Raw genomic sequence first — 21,527 nt, 5'->3', positions numbered from 1 at the left:
GGGATAAAACCCATGGTCAGATGACTGACTTAGGAGACATGCCTCTAGACTGATGAGCATCTGAACATTTTTTTAAGGAGAGTGATACCCTTTTAATAGGGAAATTTGTAAATATGCTAAATTATAAAATTTGAACACATTATTAGTCTTTCTACAGTACAGACAAGAAACTTAATACAAAATTACTATAGAGTCATGTATTCTAAATGTGTGTTTTATTTTAGAAAATTGACATATAAAAGTATCATGGAACACTGGCTTAGAATTAGAACTAACAAGCAATTCTTTATCATTCAATTGAAATGTGATTTAAGGGTGAGCATGTTTAGTCAAATTAGCTTTATGTGCTTATCTTTGTAATTTTCCAGAAAGGAATGCTATCTAATTTTTTTAAAAGAAGATTAAAAACAGAGAGAGAAAGCATATTATTCTCTGCTTGTGTTTGTATGTAGTCTGATATCTTTTTTCCTCACAGGGTAACTAAGTTTAGCTTGGCTGAATTTGTTTGGTAAATGCACAGAGCTTAAATCATCCTATGGGCATTTCTGTATGTGGTGCTTTCACCAGACAACTTGACTAACTCTGTGAATGTGTCTCTTTTGAAGGACTACCTGTTTTGTTATTTGAAGAAAAACAAATAACCAACTTGGCATTTTTTTTTTTTGGTCAGTCATGGGGCTTGAACTCTGGGCCTGGGCGCTGTCCCTCAGCTCTTTAGCTCAAAGCTAGCACTCTACCACTTGAGCTACAATGCCACTTCCCAACTTAGTATTTTTGATTCAGCTAAACTAAAGCATAAATATAAAGTATATAGGTAGTTTCATAATTAAAAGTAGGTATCTTAAAAATTGATAATGATATTGATTAATTAAAATACAATTTTCTTAATTACTCAAGTAGCCTGCTTTTCCGTTAATTGATACGCTTCATAAGAATAGAAACTGTGCTGTTGTTTTAGTTTTTATTTTATTATTTCTTTTTTATTCTATTCTGCATCTTCTTTATGTAGTGTTATATCTGCTACATGAATGGAACAATAATTTCTTATAGAATATGAATGCTTACATAGGGCTTGAATATAAAGTTTTTTAGTCCTCACGACTCATATATAATGTAGGCATTTTTATCACCTCCATTTTACAGATAAAGCCTTTTAAGGTCAGGTTGTAATAACTTCCCAAATGTTTTCTAGCTAAGGAAGAACATCTTGACTTCCTATTATTTCTGGTTTCAGAACTTAGACTGCACTGTCACACAGTTCCACAGTTCTTCCATTATGGCATGAGAGAGCAGCCATGAATTATATACAAAGTAACATTTACATATATGTTCAAATACCTTGAAATGTAAAAAAAGTGATGGGCTAGATTTGTCATATGGACTAACCTTTGTGGCCTGAGAAATATAATAGAGGAGAGGATCTAAATCTAGTCCAGGTGATATTGTAACATAATACAAATAGCTAACCTTTAGTAGGTAATTTTGGAAGTATAATAGCACTTCAACTAATTTGATGAATAAGTCTAATCATAGTGATGTTATATAATTCACCTATTACAGTATGTTATATAATTCATTGAGCTATAAATTGCAGGTATTCCTACTTCAGTGTGCCCAGAACGCTTTGGAAATAAGATAGGAACCTCTTGATTTTACCAAAATCAGACAACAGAGCAGCAGGACATTTAGTGGAACTGATCCTTACTATAGTTACTGACTCATCTTGGGGACATGAAATCCAAGGAGAAATAATTCTTGTGTTCTCACAGGGTGGAGCATGGTGATGCTGCTATACAGCACAAACCAATAAAAAAGTCATTTAAATAGAATTATACCATAATTATTTTACAATAATGCAAGCCAATGACAATGCCAATTTTAAGATTAGCCAACTGTGCTCCAGGCCACAACACACTTTCATTCTATATCATCTTCAAGGGATGCATTGTGCCAAGAAAAAGAAATTTCACTTGGTAGGTAAGGTCCTCCGACAGTTTTTCTAGACTAGACATGTGTAGGTTTACCCTCGTGATGCTTTGTAAGAATGACTCAATCTCTGTGCCAGAATTCTGGCCTCAACAATGTGGTTTAATGACAGAGTAAGAATTTTGCTTGGGCACAGTTGACTTTTCAATTAAATAATGCTATATATCCCGAGCTTTCCTGAACTCAGAAAAAGTATACAAATTAATTTCCAATATTATACCTTAATTCTCACTCTTAATGTATATCGTGAACATTCTTATCATCTTCATTTTACAGATAAATTTCAGCTTAGAAATAATCTTTTCCTGATTTTCTTGTGTGGGCAAACCATTCTTCAGTTTGTGTTTCACAGACTCCATAGGGAAGGTAATATCTTGAGGCCTTAGAATTTTCAGGGTTTTTTTTTTGCTGTTGGCTTAGACCAGAGCAGTGTAAAGTATGATACCATGAGAAGGGAGAGAAAATGGAAAAAGAATAATGAAGAAGAAAAACATGACCAAAATATTACTTTGGTCTAGTTTACAAAAAAAAATAGTTTATGAGAAGGGAGAAATGAAGAACTGATGTTCATGGGGTAACTTTCAATTTTATTTGATGAGAAACTTGCAGAGATCTGTTGTATAACAGTGTGGTTATATTTAATATTATTGAACTGCCCACCTAGAAATGTTAAGAAAGTAAATTATAACCAATTTCTAGGCATGAAGTGAAAATAGGAAGACTCTTGCAAATGTGAGATTGTACCTAGCTGACATTTCTACAATTTCCCACAGATGTATCCTAACAGGCCAGCTCTAGGATCTTCAGAGATTCTCTTTTTTATGTCTAATTATTGGAGAAATATATCCAAAGCATTGATTCACAGAACACTGTAATTCTTAGAAAAAGGCACTGCTCTAAGTGGACATAAGGATCCAACATCAATAACCTTCCAAGGTCACCTTGAGGACTAAGGAACCAATAGAGTTGCTCCACCTTAATGCCAACATGAACTCCTGCAGTAAAAAGACAAAAACCACTGAAAAGGAAATGGCATGCCAGCCAGTGAAAGATAGATTGTCTGTTCCTCTTTTATCACCCCTCATTTTTTTTCTTATTTCTTTTTGGCTTAGTGGAAGATTTCCTGATTTGAGGAGACAGGTTTATTTTGGATCCAGTGAAACACAAACGAATGTGCAAAACAAAAGGCATATCTGGCAGCCTAAGAAGCAGTTTTCAGTTTAAAGTACAATGATAGAAACCAAATTTAACTCCCATTCCCCGATTCAGTGGCAAAAGCATCTATTGCATGGGCCTGGCAAGCCACATACAGAATGCCTGTCCTTTTCTCTGGTGTATCTTCTGGTCCCATATGTTGTAGGTCCTTGTAGCACTAGTTCTTGTACTTTAATGATTTTCTTAGAAACAAGACAAAACAAGATCTGAATCCATATATAGCTCTATCAGAGAGCTTACTAGGTGAAAGTCCAACATTGTGAGTTACAAAGATCAAACCACATCCAACAAAGGAAAATTAAACAATTATGTAGTGACATTAAAATTGTCCAGCTTGGCAAAGACTTGACTGACTAGACCTAATTCTGGAGTGAATATTTATAGTTACTTCTTTTAAAAGCCATTTTAATCAGCAAGCATAAATCTGACAGGACCTCTCAGACTTTAGTAAGAATACACTGTCCTTCTCATTTATTGAAAAGAACACTGCTCCTGCTCAGAGGCCTACAGTGAGCCATACTAGTATGTTTTGGATTTAACTGTGCCTGATCAATGCAATCCAGTGGTAGGGTTGGGGTAGTACAGACAGCCTTCAAATAAAAAAGTATTCTGCTCTACAGAGACAAAGGAGCTATAGAGCTACAGACACTGGATAGGGGAGATTCATGATTTGCTCCCCCTGTGAATGTTGCAAAGGGTTTCTGACATGACAGAAAAGCTTAAGCTCAAGGGAAGAAGCTTAAGTTGTTTTATAGATTTTGGTTTTCAGGGTCTGACCAAGCTGCAATGATCAAAGTATGTTAAATCAATTTCCATGGTCTACTTGGATTTGATGTGTGTAGAAAGCAGAAACAGGCTATCTCATCCAGAGGAGAAGGTTGGAATAGAGCAGCCTGTCAGAGTAGAAGGGGTGTCAAGGCTAATCTGGCTAGATTCCCTCATTTACCCTGAGGACACAATGTTAGGATTTTGGAGTGAGTTGCTTAGGCTCCCACAGCAATGTGTTGCTGAGATGGAGTATATATAACAAGCAGAACTTCTGATCAATGTGAATGGGGCTATTTTATTACATTATTGGCTCCATTTCTTCCTCTTTTGGTAAACAGACACTTTAGAATATGCTTTGTAACCTTTCCCATGAGGAATTCTATTCAAGATGTCCCATCAAGATCTATTTCCTTCATTACAAAATCGGGGACAGCTTTATAATAGCTTTGGTTGGTAGAATGCAGCAGGAGTGGTATAGCATGGATTATACCTTAAAAACCTCATTTCCGTTTCATCTTTTGTCTCTTGATTTTGGCAAGGCAGAACTAGCCTGCTGGAGAGATGTGGGGATCACAGGAAGAGGTGATTGGCTAAGGCCTTTCAAAATGTTAAACACATAGTCAGCTGAGAAAGAAAAATATCCTTCCAGTTCTGAGCAAGATCAACAGAATTAGCACTGTGGACCTGTGAACAAAATAAATGATATTGCCCTAAGCGACTCAGTTTTGGAGTGTTTGTTTGCATCAAGAGTTAGCAACAGGTAATGCAGGATTTTGGCCAAGATAGGAGAAAGAGGGGGCTGGGCAATCCTCAGCATTAGGGTCCTTTAGTTAGTAGTATCAGGAAAGAGTCAATTTAAGGAAAATAATATGTCTTAGAAATTGATTCCTGGAGAAATCTCATCATAGCCATGGTGGCACTGTGGTCCCTAAATGTCACACAACCCTGAAGCATGGGTCTCATCACAGTCTGGAGCTGAAAGCATGCTGAGGGATCTTCCAATCCTGACTTTATAGATAAGGAAGCAATGGCAAGGTGGTACAAAGGCATTACCTGCTTCATAAGTTCTGGGGCTTATGTTAATGGAAATGTCAGTCTCTTGTTAAAACAATTTTTAGTAATAAATTCACATTGAAGACAGTAGATAAGTAAACCAGCCAGAGGGCCCTTCTAACTTAAGGACTCTAAGTGGCTGAACCAGCTAAATACCCATGAAGTTAGTCCAGTGTTAGACAATTATTCTAAAGACAACTGGTTATTCTTTAACAAAAAATGCAGTCACACTCCAGCGATCCCTTTTCTTCATTTCTGGTAGAATTATAAGGAAGAAACTGTACCCTAGAACAATGCGATTGAATTCAAATCTGGCTCACAGAAGGAAGAACTAATTCTTCCTTGAAACCTTGGATCCAAGAAAGTAGAATTCTCACATGAAGTGTTGGTAGATTCCTATTATATCCTTATGATATTTTCTTTGTAAAAGTTAATTGCTGTCTTTTACAAAAAATTACTTGCATTGTCTATTTAGCTCTTTGTTTTCATGTCTTTCCTTTTTATTTTTTTAAAGTAAAACACTCTCAGGTGTTAAATAACAAAGATTTAATTTTATTTTATTTCCAAGTTTTGTCTTATTTATGGTCATTAATAATTTTCCAGTAGTTCTGAGTCCTTTTCTTTCCTTCAAAGTTTTGCAAACTACTGATTAAATGTGTTTATTACCACATCGCTAACATTACTTTGAATACTCTCCTATGACTTAGTCAAAATACAAGAGTTAAATATTGGAATACTTACTTCTATAATGAAACAAATATGTATTCTTTTATAGATAATTTATAAAAATTAAACTTCAGGATCCCTATGATTTTGTGAGGTTTTTCTTATTAGCTTATCATGGAAAACTCAAAAAAGGAACAAAGATGAGCTTCTGGCTTTAAAAGAAATTCTTTTAAAAAGAGAAGGTTTCTATGAACTTTTGTTTTTTGTTTGCTTTGCCAGTCCTGGGGCTTGAACTCGGGGCCTGAGTGCTGTCCCTGAGCCTCTTTGTGTTCAAGGCTAGTGCTCTATCACTTGAGCCATAGCACCACTTCTGGCTTTTTCTGACTAGTTTTTTGGAGATAAGAGTTTCAAGGACTTTTCTGCCCAGGCTGGCATTGAACTGTGATCCTCAGATCTCAGCTTCCTGAGTAGCTAAGATTATAGAGGCCTGAATACTTTCTGTTTTTTTAAGACAATGAAATTGGTAAGATTTTAGATGATGAAGTGAAAGGTATGAACTGCAAAGGCTGAGATGAGAAGCAATTGTTAGAAGATGGACTAAAGCTAGTGAGGATGTCTTGAGGCCAGAGTTTAGTTTTGCTTCAAGGAACAAGGTCACTTGAGTCCCACTATTTGTTTTATGCCAGGCAGAGTTATTGTTGCATGAAGGATGGTTACACCCTGTAATAAATGAGGTTCTTGCTTGGTGCACTACTTGATAACACACTAACTATACAGGTCAGCCCTATTATCTGTTACCATTTTCTGTCCAAGTTCCCATCTTCCTGGCCCTGCTATGACGTTGCAGATAAAAGGCAGGTTATCAGGACATTGCTTCTTTTCCATTCCTTTCCTTTGAAATAATAATAACCATCCTGTCTAGTGGCCTCTAACTGTATTAATAAGATGTCTAATTTAATTTAGAACACTGAACCTTCATTTTACTTCAGCTTGCTTAAGTCCTTATTAAATCAGAATAAATTTTCATACTCCCTTTGCAAATGCCAGCTTTTTCATTAAGTCAGCAGTAGATTCCCATATTTAAGAAGGAAGTCCTATAGTGACCAGGATTGGTCAAAAATTATAATAATCATGATAATTATAATAATCATGACCTGGACCTGATTATGTGCTATCTGCAATCACTAGCCAAACTATTTCTTAGCTCCTTCTTGGTTTCTCATCCATGTTTTCACCCAGATACCAAAGCTCTGATCCATCTCTATGCCTGTCAAGGTCACATTGGCACAAAAATCTTTCTTCAGGCTTTCCTTAAGGACAACATCAAACTGAAAGTTTCTGCCCTAAGCTAAATGCTGTATTATCCTCTGACTACTTGCCTTCTGATGGGCTGTTAGTCCTTCCTCAGCTTTTATTAACTCTCTTCTTTCTTCCTTCCCCTAACACTAGGTACCCTAAGTTCTTTTCCTGTTCTTTCTCCTGTTTCCTTTCATTTGATCGTGAAAGACAAAATGCTGATAAGCTCCCTTCCCTGCTTCATTTAAAAAAAAGCCATAAAATATATAGCTGGCTTAGGCCGGCCATCACTGATCTTCTTGATCTAGTTACTGCCAAGAAGTATTTTATGATTATCCACTGACTTATTTATTTATAACAAGCACAACAAAGTCCTTGGTGTTAGAAGTCCTTGTACAATAGAGAGCATTAGTTTGGAAAACAGCTTGAAGTTCTTTGGGTAGAATGGGCTGGTTTGGGTTATTTTACTTGTACATTTCTATGGAAAGGTAAATATTCCTAAGGTTTAATATGTAATAACATCAAATCATTTTGTTCCTGTGTGGAAAATGTTTATTATCCCAAGACAGCTTAGGATCTTTCCTTAAGCATTGGTTTTAGCAGGGCATTAGTGAGCTTGATAAGGGAAAACAGAAGATGTTGGTGATGATAAAATTTCCCATTGGTAGGCAGTGTTTGAATGTCTGAATGTTTTGAGGTTAATTGAGTAATACAAGTGTGATTTAGAGACTAGTACAATAACCACGTGTTTTTTATATTTTATTTTATTTTATTTGAGAACATACTGTACAGAGGGGTTACAATTACATGGGCAGTATAATGCATACATTTCTTACCAAGCATTGCAGCCTCCTCCTTTGTTTACCCTTCACCTCCCTTCCCAGCCTCCCCCCTCCCCCCCACCCAATCATACCCCCCTCCTCCCCCCACACCGACATTGTAAAGCTGGTTTTGACATGACATTTTGTACTTCTCATTGTTGCAACAGGTCCACCTGAATCCTTAAACGACTTGTTTGTCCCCATCTCCTCTACATGTTATACTGACATCAAATATAGTGAAAGCGGGAACCATGTGTTTTTTTTCCAAGTGTATCTGAAGGGTTGGAGAGAAGAAACATATTAATGGTATTTATCTTTCAACTGTATAGTTGACATATGAAAATATAATCTATTCTTCTAGCTACAGTTACTGGTAATATATTAACTACTATACAAGTTTAAGATTTTCATCACTACCCAGAACTTTTTAACAGAGGTTATTTTGTTCTAAAAGACAACATAATTACATGGAGCAGGTACACAAAGAAGAACTTCAGTTTTTGGTTCCAAGGAGAAATCATGACTGTAACTTTAGGTTAATACCAATACAGTGGTACCCACTGGCACCTCATTGTCATAGAGAGAATCTGATGTTGAAGGAATGGTTGTGATATTCTGCCTTTTCTAGTCACTTTCCCCTATTGATATTGATACAGTGGCAATAAATACGGAGGCAATATTCTTTTCCTGATGCCAGTAATATCATATGGGTGGTTGCTGGTAAAGAAAAGCCTAGTGGTAAAGATAAAAGAATAAACTGACTTCACGGTCAAATGGAAGCCAGAAGGAAAAGTAGTTGTACCAGTCCAAACATGTTTGCAGCACCTGTAATTGGAATACTGCTTCATAATTTCAGAAGTACATAAATCAAGTACAAACAAGGACTTCACATGGCTTTATCTATACATGATGCTCTAAGGAAAAGCATAGTTCCAAGATCACAGTAATGACAACAGAAACATAGCTCTTAAAGACCATGAAAATATATTCCATTTATATTCTTTTTAAATAGCTTTGCTTTCTTTCCAATTTTTCAGACTCTAAAGCTGCTCCAGAAACTTTCACATGCCAGATCTCAAAGTTCTTTTCTCACATAACACTGTGCATATGTGACCTTTCCTTTCTTCCCTCAGCCCAGGCTTTTGCAGGTAAACTCAGCCTCTCTGTTTTGTTTTGCTTTATCTCTGTCATTTTTTGTTTACTGTAGCTATACCTATTACAAAAAAGTTAGAAACTGATATGGTAAAATTCTGTTCAAGGACAAAGCAAGGACAAATGAAAAAATCTGAGTAAAGACAAAGGTTTTTCACTAGCTGGGTGAGTGGGGGTACCACCTCTTGTCCTGTTATTACCTGCAATGAACCCTCATTAGTACTTAGCAAGTACCACTTATTTGACAATGTATTTTTATATTAATGATGCCATTTTATCTTCCAAATTTGTAATATCACATACAAATATGCAAATGGAAGTTTAGAACAGATGAATGGCTTGGCTTACTTTACATGCTGTTTAAGGGCTGAAAAAGGACTATTGAGCCTTAATGTCCTTCTAAAGTCTCTGCTCTCAATAAGTATAACATCTCTGTGTTAGTATTCTTCCAATAGTTAAGATTATAGCAAGAATAAAGCAATTATCAAAAACCAAACACTTTTTGAACATGAAAAATACAAGTTAACTCCATTTTTTAAAAAAGTAAATGAACAATGTTGAACCGAGGTCTATAATAAAGTACTGATAACCACATTTTAGATAAGACTCTACAAATTAGTGCTTGAATGTCTCAACAATATATGCTTGTGATTCAGAGGACTACTACAACTCTGAAGTTTATCTTAATTTAAAAATGTTCTTCTCAGCACACTGCCTTTCCACACCAGCCTGCCAGAACAGCACAGCCCTGCCTAGGGCAGTGGCCACAGCAGTGGTGGCAGCAAACAACCCAAGGCTCCCAGCATGACACAGCACCTTTCTGTACTTGCCTTCGCCTGTGTAAGCAACCAAGCCTGGAACAGCAGCAGCGGCTGAGGTGGCACCAGCAGAAGCAAAGGACCCCAGAATGGCGCAGGGTGACCCTGTGCCTCCCTGCGCTGGTCCACAGAAGCAGTCCAGCCCGGAGTGGGGCAGCAGTGAAGAGGATCCCCAGACCCGCGACATCAAATGAGACAGCATAAACAGTGGTAAAGACTGTGAAACACAGACCCTGCCTGCACCACCATCCAGCCTAACCCACAATCATCTCAATGAACATGGAACGAACGTGGTGTTGAACAGCAACCTACAGTGCACAAAATCAACCATCTGCCACAGCACCGCTGGACAGCTCCCAACCAGTACCAGGATAAGCAGGAACCCTAGCCCTCTTAACTGCCTGCCCCTGACTGGTCAGGATCGGAGTACACACCCCAGCAGAGGGTGGAGTGTGTCTGCCCACCGCAAACTAACAGGAGTAAGCCCTACGTGAGTCAGACCAGCTTCTGGAAAGCAGCCCTTCCCACAACAGAAACTCGGACCAGGTAAAATACTCCCAACCAGCCAAGTGCTGAGAGCAAGCTACATCAATTGATCCAGGAACAAATCCAGAACCAAGCAAAGGTAGCCACCTAGTGACCAAAACAATCAGGGCCTGGAATTGGTCTCCAACAATCCCTGAATCCACATGCGAAAATCACAGCAAAAGATTACAAAACTCATCAACAGCCAAGATAATAAACCAGACTCAAAGGCCAGCAACCACATGGGAGAACACCAGTGGAAGCAAAAAAGAAATGGAAGACAAATACTACATCCAAGAGATGATAGAGGCAATGACTCAAGAATTAAAATGAGAAATAGATCAGAAATTTAAAGAACAAATAAATGAGCTATCAAAAGAGATCCAGATCTTCAAACAAGAAATACACACAAAAATAGATACAGTATACACTTTGCTAAAACATGAGATTAGTACCCTAAGGAATGACATAGAAATTATAAATGGCTCAATCTCCTCCATGCAAAATTCAATTTCTTCCATGCAAACCACAGTGGAAGCCACAGTTAATAGAATAAATAAAATGTTAAATAGAATATCAGATACTGAAGACAAAATGCAGGCACTGGAAAAAAAGTTACGGATATGGAAAAAACACTCACAACATGCCAAAAGGAAGACCAAGAACAAACAGACAGTGCCAAGAAATTTAACCTTCGTATAATTGGGGTGGACGATGGGGAGGAATACCAGCATAAAGGAATACAACTCTTATTCAATAAGATCATCACTTAAAACGTCCCCAGTCTTAAAAGAGAAAATCTTACCTACGTAACAGAGGCCTACAGAACACATAACAAGCAATATCCCAGGAGGAACACTGCAATACACATTATAGTTAAAATGCTAGATTTTAGTAATAAAGAAGTAATCTTGCATGCAGCAAAAGCAAAGAAGGAGCTATACTACAATGGAAAAAAAATTAGAATCACTGCAGATCTCTCCACAGAATGCAAGGAAAGCCTGGGAAAGTAGCATCCAAGCTCCGAGAACCAACAACTGCCAACCTAGACTGGTATATTCAGCAAAGCTAGCATTCATATTTGAGGGAGAAACTAAAGTTTTTAATAGTAAAGAAAAATTCAATGAATTCATAAACAATGAGCCAGCATTACAAAGAATATTAAGAGCAGGAATACAATCAGAAGAAAACATACAAAAACAGGGATCCAGACCAGATATATATCATTAGGAGACCAGCTTAGTAAACACAGGAGGGAAGGAAAGAAGAAAAGCTTAGGAAAGTATAAATTGACAGGAAATACAATATACCTCTCTATAATAACCATAAATATTAATGGGGTCAATTCACCAATCAAAAGAAAAATAACTGCAGATTGGATCAGAAAACAAGTTCCATCAATTTGCTGTCTTCAAGAGACCCACCTCACAGCCAAAGATAAAAGCAAACTCCGAGTGAAGGGATGGAGAAAGATCTACCATGCAAATGTCCCCAGCAAAAAGGCAGGAGTTGCCATTATGATATATGATAAAATAAACTTTACACTAAAATCACTATGAAAAGACAAGGGGGCTGGGAAGGTGACTCAGTGGTAGAGCACTTGCCTTGCATGCCTGAGGCCCTGGGTTCGATTCCTCAGCACCACATAAGCAAAATGAAAAAAAAAAAGCCGAAAGTGGCGCTGTGGCTCAAGTGGTAGAGCGCTAGCCTTGAGCTGAAGAGCTGAGGGACAGTGCCCAGGCCCAGAGTTCAGGCCCAACGACCGTACCCCCACACACACACAAAAAAAAGAAAAAAAAGAAAAGACAAAGCAGGTCACTATATAATAATACAGGGAACAATCCAAGAAGAGAACATCACCATTGTCAATCTAGATGCCCCAAACATCAGTTCACCCAAATATGTTAAGCAAATACTCTCAGATGGATCCAAATACAATAATACTAGGAGACTTTAATGCTCCACTCTCACCAAAGGACAGGTCCATTAACCAAAGAATTGGCAAAGACGTCTCTGAATTAAATAATGTCATATCTCAAACAGACTTAACTGACATATACCTAGTTTTTCACCCAACAACCCATGACACATTCTTCTCAGCAGCCCATGAAACTCTTTCTAATAGAGATCGTATCTTAGTTCATACAAAGAATTTAAGCAAATACAGGAAGATCTACATAATCCCCTGTATTTTGTCTGACCATAATGGAATAAAACTAGTTCTCAATAACAAGGCATACAGTAGAAAAAACTCAAACCTATGGAAATTAAACAGTACATTGATGAGCAACACATGGGTCACAGAAGAAATTAAAGAAGAAATTAAAAAGTTCCTACAATACAATGAAAATGAAGACATATCACAAAGAAACCTATGGGACACAGCACAAGGATTCCTGAAGGGCAAGTTTATTGCTCTCAGTGTGCACATCAAGAAAACAGAGACAGACCAAATAAACAATCTCATGATGCAACTAAAACTGCTAGAGACAAGAAAAAGTTGAACCTAAAGTCTCTAGATGAGCGAGATAACCAAAATAAGAGCTGAAATGAACAAAATAGAAACTAAGAAAACTATAAATAAAATTAATAAAACAAAAAGCTGTTCTTTTTTAAAAAATCAACAAAATTGATGAACCACTGGCAAGATTAACTAAAAAATTAGAAGAGAGGAGACCCAAATCAATAAGATCAAAGATGCCACAGGAAAAATTACAACAAACATCCAAGACATCAAAAAATGATAAAGAAATATTTCCAAACTCTATACTCACAAAGGAAGGAAAACCTAGCAGAAATGTATGAATTTCTAGAGAAATACAAATTGCCCAAACAGAACCAAGAATAAATAAATCAATTAACTACATCAATAACCTACAATGAGATAGAGGAAACAATCAGAAACCTTCCAACAAGGAAAAGCCCAGGACCAGAAGGATTCACTATGGAATTTATAAGACCTTTAAAGAGGAACTAATACCCATGTTCCTCAAGCTCTTCAGAGAAATAAAGCAGAGGGAGCTATCCCAAACTCATTCTATGAAGCCAATATCACACTCATCCCCAAACCAGGCAAAGATCTAACAAAAAAAAGAGAACTTCAGACTTTGATGAACACAAATGCAAAGTTCCTTAATAAAATTCTAGCCAACGGAATCCAGAAACATATTAAAAAAATCATACATTATGACCAAGTAGGCTTCATCCCAGAGATGCAGGGATGGTGTAATATATATAAGTCAATAAATGTAATCCATCACATCAACAGATCCAAGGTCAAGAACCACATAATTATCTCCATTGACTCAGAAAAGACTTTTGATAAAATACAACATTCATTCATGTTAAAAGCTCTGGAAAAAAATTGGAATAGAAGGAACACTCCTTAGAACAATAAAAGCCTTACATGACAGACTAATGGCCAATATCATATTTAATTTGGAAAAACTACAACCAATTCTCCTAAAAACCAGAACAAGTCAAGGCTGCCCACTCTCCCCACTCCTATTCAATGTATTTCTGGAATCCTTACCCAAAGCAATCAGGCAGGAAAAAGACATTAAAGGGATCCACAAAGGGGAGGAAGAAGTTAAACTATCTCTTTTTGCAGATGACATGATTTTGTACCTTAAGGATCCCAAAGGCTCCATCCCCAAATTCTTAGAGCTTATAAACGACTTCAGCAAAGTAGCAGGATACAAAATTAACCCACAATAATCAGTCACCTTTCTGTACACCCACAATGTACAAGCAGAAAGGGAAATCAAGGAAACAACCCCATTCATCATAACCTCAAAAAAAGTATCTAGGAATTAATCTTACCAAAGATGTAAAGGGTCTATTTCATGAAAACTGTAAAAGCCTAAAAAAAGAAATCATAAAGGATACCAGGAAATGGAAAGATCTCCCATTTTTCCTGGATAGGCAGAATTAACATAATAAAAATGGCTATACTGCCAAAATTGATATACACATTCAATGCAATTCCCATTAAAATCCCAATGACACACTTTATTGAAATAGAGAAAACAATGCAAATGTTCACATGGAACAACAAAAGACCTAGAATAGCCAAAGCAATTCTAGGCAAAAGAAACAACCCAGGAGGGATCATGATACCGAATTTCTAGCTCTACTATAGAGTCATAATAACAAAGACAGCTTGGTACTGGTACAAAAAGAAACCCCAAGGCCAATGGGACAGTCTAGAGGACCTACAAATAAAGCTGCATATGTACAGTCAGCTGATATTTGACAAAGAAGCCAAAGACATACAGTAGAAGAATCATAATCTCTTCAACTATTGGTGCTGGGAAAACTGGGTGGCCACATGCAGAAAAATGAAAATGGATCCTAACCTATCACCATGCACTAACATCAACTCAAGATGAATTAAAGACCTTAACATCAAACCTGATACTCTGAAACTACTGCACGACAGAGTAGGAGAGACAATTGACCTTATAGGCACAGGCAGGAACTTCCTGAACAGAGTCGCAGAGTCACAACAAATTGGAGAGAGACTGGACAAATGGGACTACCTTAAAAGAAATGGAACTACCTTAAAAGACAAAGAAATAGCAACCAAACTAGAAAGACAGCCAACTAATTGGGAAATATCAGACAAGGGGCTAACATCCATTATACACAGGGAACTCAAGAAACTAACCCCTCACAAATCTAACAAAGCAATCATGAAATGGGCAAGGGAACTAAAGAGAGACTTCTCAGAAGAAGAGATAAAAATGGTAAAGAAACACATGAGGAAATGTTCATCATCCCTGGCTGCAAAAGAAATGCAAATGAAGACAACTCTGAGATACCACCTTACCCTAGTCAGAATGGCCCACATCCACAAGTCAGCCAACGACAAATGCTGGAGGGGATGTGGAGAAAGCGAAACCCTACTGCATTGCTGATGGGAATGTACATTAATACAACCACTTTGGAAAACAGTCTGGAGATACCTCAGAAAGCTAAATATAGACCTCTCCTATGACCCAGCCATACCACTCTTAGACATCTACCCTGAGCAACAGGAACCAGGATACAAAGACACCTGCAACTCCATGTTTATTGCAGCACTGTTCACAATAGCCAAGATATGGAAACAACCCAGATGCCCCACTACAGATAAATGGATCCAAAAATGGTGGTACCTATATCCAATGGGATATTATGCAGCCATTAGAAATGACAAAATAATGGCATTTGTGGGGAAATGGATGGAACTAGAGCAGATTATTTTGAGCTAAGTAAGCCAAGAACAAAGAGACAAATGGCACATGGTCTCCCTGATATGTGGACGCTAAAGCCAAAATACAAGAAGATATGGCAAACAGGACTCAAGAAACAAAGGGCAGCCACCCATTTTGTCATATCATTGCTAAATGACTCCATGTTCTGGACCATATATGGTGTAGATATATGCACGCAACAGAGGGAAGCCAGGAGGAGGAACAGAATAAGAGGGAACAGCCCACACTAAGCAAAAGGAAAGAAATGTAAACATCACCTGATGTGGAAAAAATAACTTGTAATGTCAAAGCACATAGAATTCACAAATGTACAGGCCATGATAATGACAATTTGCCTTGTAAAAATTAAAATGTGTTTGTGACTCTGAGTATCACTCTTCCCTCAATACTGTGAAATATGTGAACTTTATGTAATCACCTAATCTCAAAGAAAAAAAAGTGAGAGAAGGGATGGGTTAAGAGAGAGATGGGTGACAATGTTGTCAGATACTTTGTACTCATATACTGTTTTGTAGAATGGGAACTTCTTTGTACAACTACTTAAAGATAATAAAAAAATTAAAAATTAAAAAAACCCCACAAAGCCCCACACCCACCCACTGCTTCCCAACCCCAACCTATTTTACTTTTTGTCAGTCCTGGGGCTTGAACTCAGGGCCTGGGCACTGTCCCTGAGTTGTTCAAGGCTAGCACTCTACCACTTGAGCTACAGCATCACTTCTAGCTTTTTTCTGTCTATTTGGTATGGAGGAATGGAACCCAGGGCTTCATGCACGTTAGGCAAGCACTCTACCACTAAGCCACATTCCCAGCCGACCCTAAGCCTTTTAGTTGTGGACAGTCCCCTGACCCTCCACATAGACATGCCACAAAACCCACAAGACATGATCGTACTACCAGACCTCAGAGTCCCACGCCCACCATGCAGGCCTGGGCCCTGCCCAAGGTGGAGATGCGGGAGCTGGTCTGACCCTGGCAGGCACAGACTCTGAAGCCCACCAGGAGGGAGTACCCCAAGGCTGGCCAGCCACACCCTATGCAAAACCCAACAGAAACCTTTGTCCAGGGTTGCAAGACCACTTCTGGATCTGGGGGTTCTCATTGACTTCCCTATATGCCCAGTGGAGATGGACAGGAAGCTTCAGAGGTCCCAATATGGAAGCCAAACCCTCCCTCTCTGGTCCTCCTTTGACTCACCTGTCTCCTGTACACCTGGCTTCTCTCCCCACCCACACCTCCACACCTGCTCCAGGAAATTAAAAAAAAAATCTGCTCATTGCTCCAAAGCTCATACAAAATTCTATATAGCCTAAGGTTAAAATTTTGTGTCTACTGTCTCTGAGTGGATGACTCATTCCCATCTGCCTCATCTATGAATTTGGAGGGAAGACTTAAAAGGAAGATTAAGTGCTCTTCAAAGCATGGTAGTGATGAGTCGTCCACAGAGTATATAGAATGAACTCCAAACAATGCCAGTGTCCAATATGCTACTTCAGAAATGATCTTCGCATTACATTTCTCCTTTTTGAAAAAAAATTATCTTTTGGTCTAAATGATTCCTTCATACCCTGTGTCTCTAATGAGATTCATCATTACTCTTCGGAAGACACACCTTAAACTGACACTTCCCACTTTTTGGGGGGAGGGGCAGATGCCTTTAATCTATAGTATATGCCTTGAGTTTGTATGTTTCATATTCACTTTCTGGAAGCTGTGATAAATGTTACCATATTGGTAGTCAGTCTTATGCCAAGGTCGTTGATTACTGGTTAGGTCTCTTTTTACTTATAGAAGGGACATGGAAACCGGAAGCTGAATCTATACTTCTGGAAGCCTTGGCCTTCTGAATTCAAACACCAGACCTTACAAAAAAAAGTCATTCTAAGTCACCTGTCCCAAATGTCTTGACCCTGTTAGAGAAGGAGTGTAAATAATTATTGCAAGAGATCCTTATGTAGATAGAACAAATGATATACTTGCACAGATGTGTACAATCAACATTTCACATGGAAATAGAAAATGTATAATCAATATGATAACAATTGTTTCAATAACAATATAATTAAATCAATGATCACTATAGAGTACAGTCAACTACTATTTTGAGATATTTAGAAGTTCTTATCTTTGAAAAGAGTCCTTACTTATCCAGACTCTTTTTTGGTGGTAATGAGATTTGAATTCAGGGTCTTATAATTGCTATGCAAACACTCTAGTGCACCTGTAGCCCTAGGAATTTTTATTTTTCAAGCTATTGGAAATCACTAACTAATGGTGATTCTCATGTGAATAGCAAAATGGAAATAAATATGAAAGAAGTAAAAAAAATGTGAAGGTATTTCTAAAAAAACAATCAGGAAGTCTCCACCACAAGTTATCCATTCCTGTAGAGAAATTGGCTGACAATCCTTGCCTTTCCTTGGAGCTCCAGAAGGCTGCTTCTTGATTTAGCATAGGTGTTGAAGTCTCTGTGTCAGCAAACTCACAGGAAGAACTTATCATTTCTAATGATATTCTGTCTAAGTTTCAAAATGGCATAGCACTCAGATGTCCTAGTAAATGACATTTTCCTGAGAAGAAATCATACATGTGTAGGTGCTTGTTAAATTTTGACTGTTGACTTGATCACATTGAGAAATTCCTAAGAGATTTGTAAAGCATACATCTGGGTGTGTCTATGATTAAGTTTCCAGAAGGTTTAGATCATGAGAGATCTGTCATAGTGAAGAATGAATCTACATATCTATGAATTTATAACATGATGAAATTATTCAGAGATGGTTAAAGGAAGAGATGGAGCCTATTTGGAGGAACCAGGTTACTGTGAGGGTGGCCTTGAGGAGTACCTCATGCCTTGGCCCTTCCTGAAATTCTTTTCTCTGTTTCCTCTTTGCCATGAATAGGCTCTTCTGCCACATATTTGTAATGCCATGATGTTTCCCCAAAGCACCTAGGGCCAAACAATCATGAACTGAACCCTCTGAACCATGAAACAAAAATAAATCCTTCCTCCCTTAAGTTGTTCATGTCAGTCACCATGATGGGAAAAGCTAACTAACACAATGTGTAAAGGGATAAATGAAGAGCTAGCTCTGGTTGTGAAAAAATCTGCTTATAAGTGAGGATCTATAGGATCACCCAAAGCCTACTAGGTAAGTGCTTTTTGCTAGTTTGTAGTTTCTTAATTCCATCTCCCCTTTTCTGGTAATAAAATCCCAATTTTCCTCCAGGCATTTGTACTTTTACCCATAGATGGGCATATAGCCGAGATTCTTACTGGAATTATTGTGAAAGAGGCACATTTCTTTGGGTGAAAATTTGAAACTGATTAGAAGTAAATTTAATAATGATTGTGGTCAGTTTTTCCCCCCTCTGGGACAGCCTGCCTAATAAAATGTAACACAGAAGATAGCTGGCTGGTAAGTGGAGGGAGAAAATGTCCAAAACTTCACATGAACATTTGATATGGGCATTTGTGATTTTGACCTTTTGGTTACATAAGCCAATCAAATTTGCTTTGTTACTTGCAAGTTTGAATTAGAGTAGTGTCAATGGCATGGTAAGTAGACCTAAGTAGTACAAATATAGTCTCTGAATTGTCTCTTTCTATATTTCTACATTCCATAGTTTCACTACAGTGTGTACTTTGTCAATGCAAGACTTCTTTCTGTAGTCTACTAGATGACTACTAGGAAGAAGGCAATTGTACACTGAGCTAGTCCAAGAAAAGATAGGGAGAAGAGTCTCTAGAGTTTCTAGACACTTTCAGACAGTCCTAAAAGACATCTCAAATCAGAATGTTCCAAAGGCAAACTAAAGCTTTCTTTCCAACTGGCAATAAACAGTGAGTAACATGGCAGTATACCATGATTGCCAGTTTTTGATAGAGCAGCACAGTTTCTCAGCTGGGGATTCTGCTAAAAGAGAGGACTATAATAGTTTGTTTTTCTTTTTTAATGGAGATGGGATATTTTGATATTGACCCTTTGATTTTGCTTCTGTTCTTTTTTTCTGTTCCTTTTGTCATTCTGTTTCCCTGCTGTGTTTCTTTCCATTATTTTTCTTTCCTTTGTCTGGAATTGGACCCAAAGAAATGAGCCTGTAATCAGAGGACATGAGAATCCTTAAATTGTTCTCATTTTGATTTTCTACTTTATTAATATTTTAGTATATGAAACGTAAAGGAGGCATTTTAGCTCATTGGTCCTGCAACTTAGTCATGCTACTATCTAATGCAGTACATTTGAATATGCATCATAGCATCTAAAACTGGCATTTTTAGATCTACTTGTGGTACATTATGTAGAAAATTACTTTAGTGTCGCTGTTCTGGGAACATCTTTCTCATATATCATTCTAACATTAATGAAAAAGAAACTAGTTGCAAATTTTGTATATAAAGCAATAGGGAAGCAACAGTAATGCAAGTTATTGATAAAGATTAACTGTATCCTTTAGCTTTATTGAACTTGATATTGATTATTGTACCTCTCTGTGATGTATAATATAAAAATGATAAGATACTTCTTTTAAAATTTTTGTTGGTTGTGGGGCTTGAACTCTGGACATAGACCCTATGTTTCTTTGGGTCAGGCTTACTTCACTCAGTGTACATTTTTTCCAAGTCTTTCCATTTCCTAACAAATAAGGCAGTGTCATTCTTTTTGATATAGGCATAGAATTTCATTGTGGGGTGTGTGTGTGTGTATCACATTTTCTTGATCCATTCATCTACTGAGGGGCATCTGGGTTGGTTCCATATCTTACCTATGGTGATAAACATAGTTGTGCTGATAGCATTAGTATCATTACGTATCAGAATAGAAAATAAATACTTCTCAGACTAAATATGACTAAGTAAAACTAGTACAACAATGAAAACAATATTAATATTAATCTTGCTCTTAAAATAAGTCAGTGTGAAATATTTTTGGGAAAAGGAAAAGAATAATCCATTTGGAAGAACATATTATATAATGCAGTGTCTGTGAAATTTTTATAATTTACAATAAAATATATTATATTGTGATAAAGTACATATATATGTATATATACATATACTGAAACAATTTTCATTATGTTTACTTTTACTGTGGGATATATGCAAATATTTTCTATTTTAATCTATTTTGTACTTATTTTTGCTATCTCATTAAAATTTAAATGGTAGCCTCTAAATTGGTCACATGTCTCTCCAATGGATCTAAACAGCTCCTCTTAGGATGAGTTATATATATCCTGCAGTCAGGCTACTTGGCTTGTCCTGCTTCTTGGTGGTGTTACCATCCGTTATCATAAAACTCTGACTCGGAAACACATGGTTTTCTGAAAATCACAGAGAGCACTCAAAGAAGGTTTCATGGAAATGGAAATGGCAGGACTTGAGGCAGTCTTTGAAAGGCAAATGGATCATAAACAACCATATATCCAAATGCCACTGCTTGTGACTAGAAAAAGGTAGGGTTTGTGGTCAATTTCACCTGTATAGTAGCCTTGACTCTACCATATGTCAGCTTAGAAACTGTATGTGATTTTATTCAGACATAATGAGCCTCAGTTTTCCCAGCTTTATGTTATTAATACCAGCTATGAAGTGTAATGAATGATGAATATATTTATCTATCTATCTCTATACATCCACACATTTTTTGTCTGAAAAATAAGTACTCAATAAATGAAAGCTATTTCAGTTCTATAGACTTTACTTAGGGAGTGTGAAAACAGTCTCTTTTCCAAGGTCTAATTAAATTTGTAATTTGTAGGCTTCAAGAGGTGCAATTTGTAGGCACAATGTGAACACAAGTAGATGCGTACATATTGTACAAATGTATTTGGTAAGCTTTATTATGAATTCTCTTGAACAGTTCAAAGCAGAATGGCTATGGCTGAATTAAACTCATAGCTATTGATTGTATATCTGGTAGTAGAATTTGTTCAAAATTGTATCCTGCAAGTTACTGGCAATATAA

General features: G+C 37.2%; 1 long non-coding RNA gene across 1 annotated transcript in view; it reads right to left on the bottom strand.

Annotated features, from left to right (window-relative positions):
- Positions 1 to 7,934: 7,934 nt before the first annotated feature.
- LOC138825769 (uncharacterized) overlaps positions 7,935 to 21,527 on the bottom strand; it is a 143,387-nt gene continuing 129,794 nt past the window's right edge. Inside the window, exon 3 of the long non-coding RNA XR_011371511.1 lies at positions 7,935 to 8,079. This is a non-coding gene — a long non-coding RNA (uncharacterized lncRNA). The remainder of the gene's footprint in view (positions 8,080 to 21,527) is intronic.

Source organism: Dipodomys merriami, unplaced genomic scaffold (genome assembly GCF_024711535.1).
Source record: "Dipodomys merriami isolate MVZ:Mamm:240054 unplaced genomic scaffold, mDipMer1.0.p SCAF_14, whole genome shotgun sequence".
In the NCBI taxonomy this organism is placed as follows: Eukaryota; Metazoa; Chordata; class Mammalia; order Rodentia; family Heteromyidae; genus Dipodomys; species Dipodomys merriami.
The sequence above is the reverse complement of the archived record's forward strand: the minus strand, read 5'-3'. Positions and strand labels throughout refer to the sequence as shown.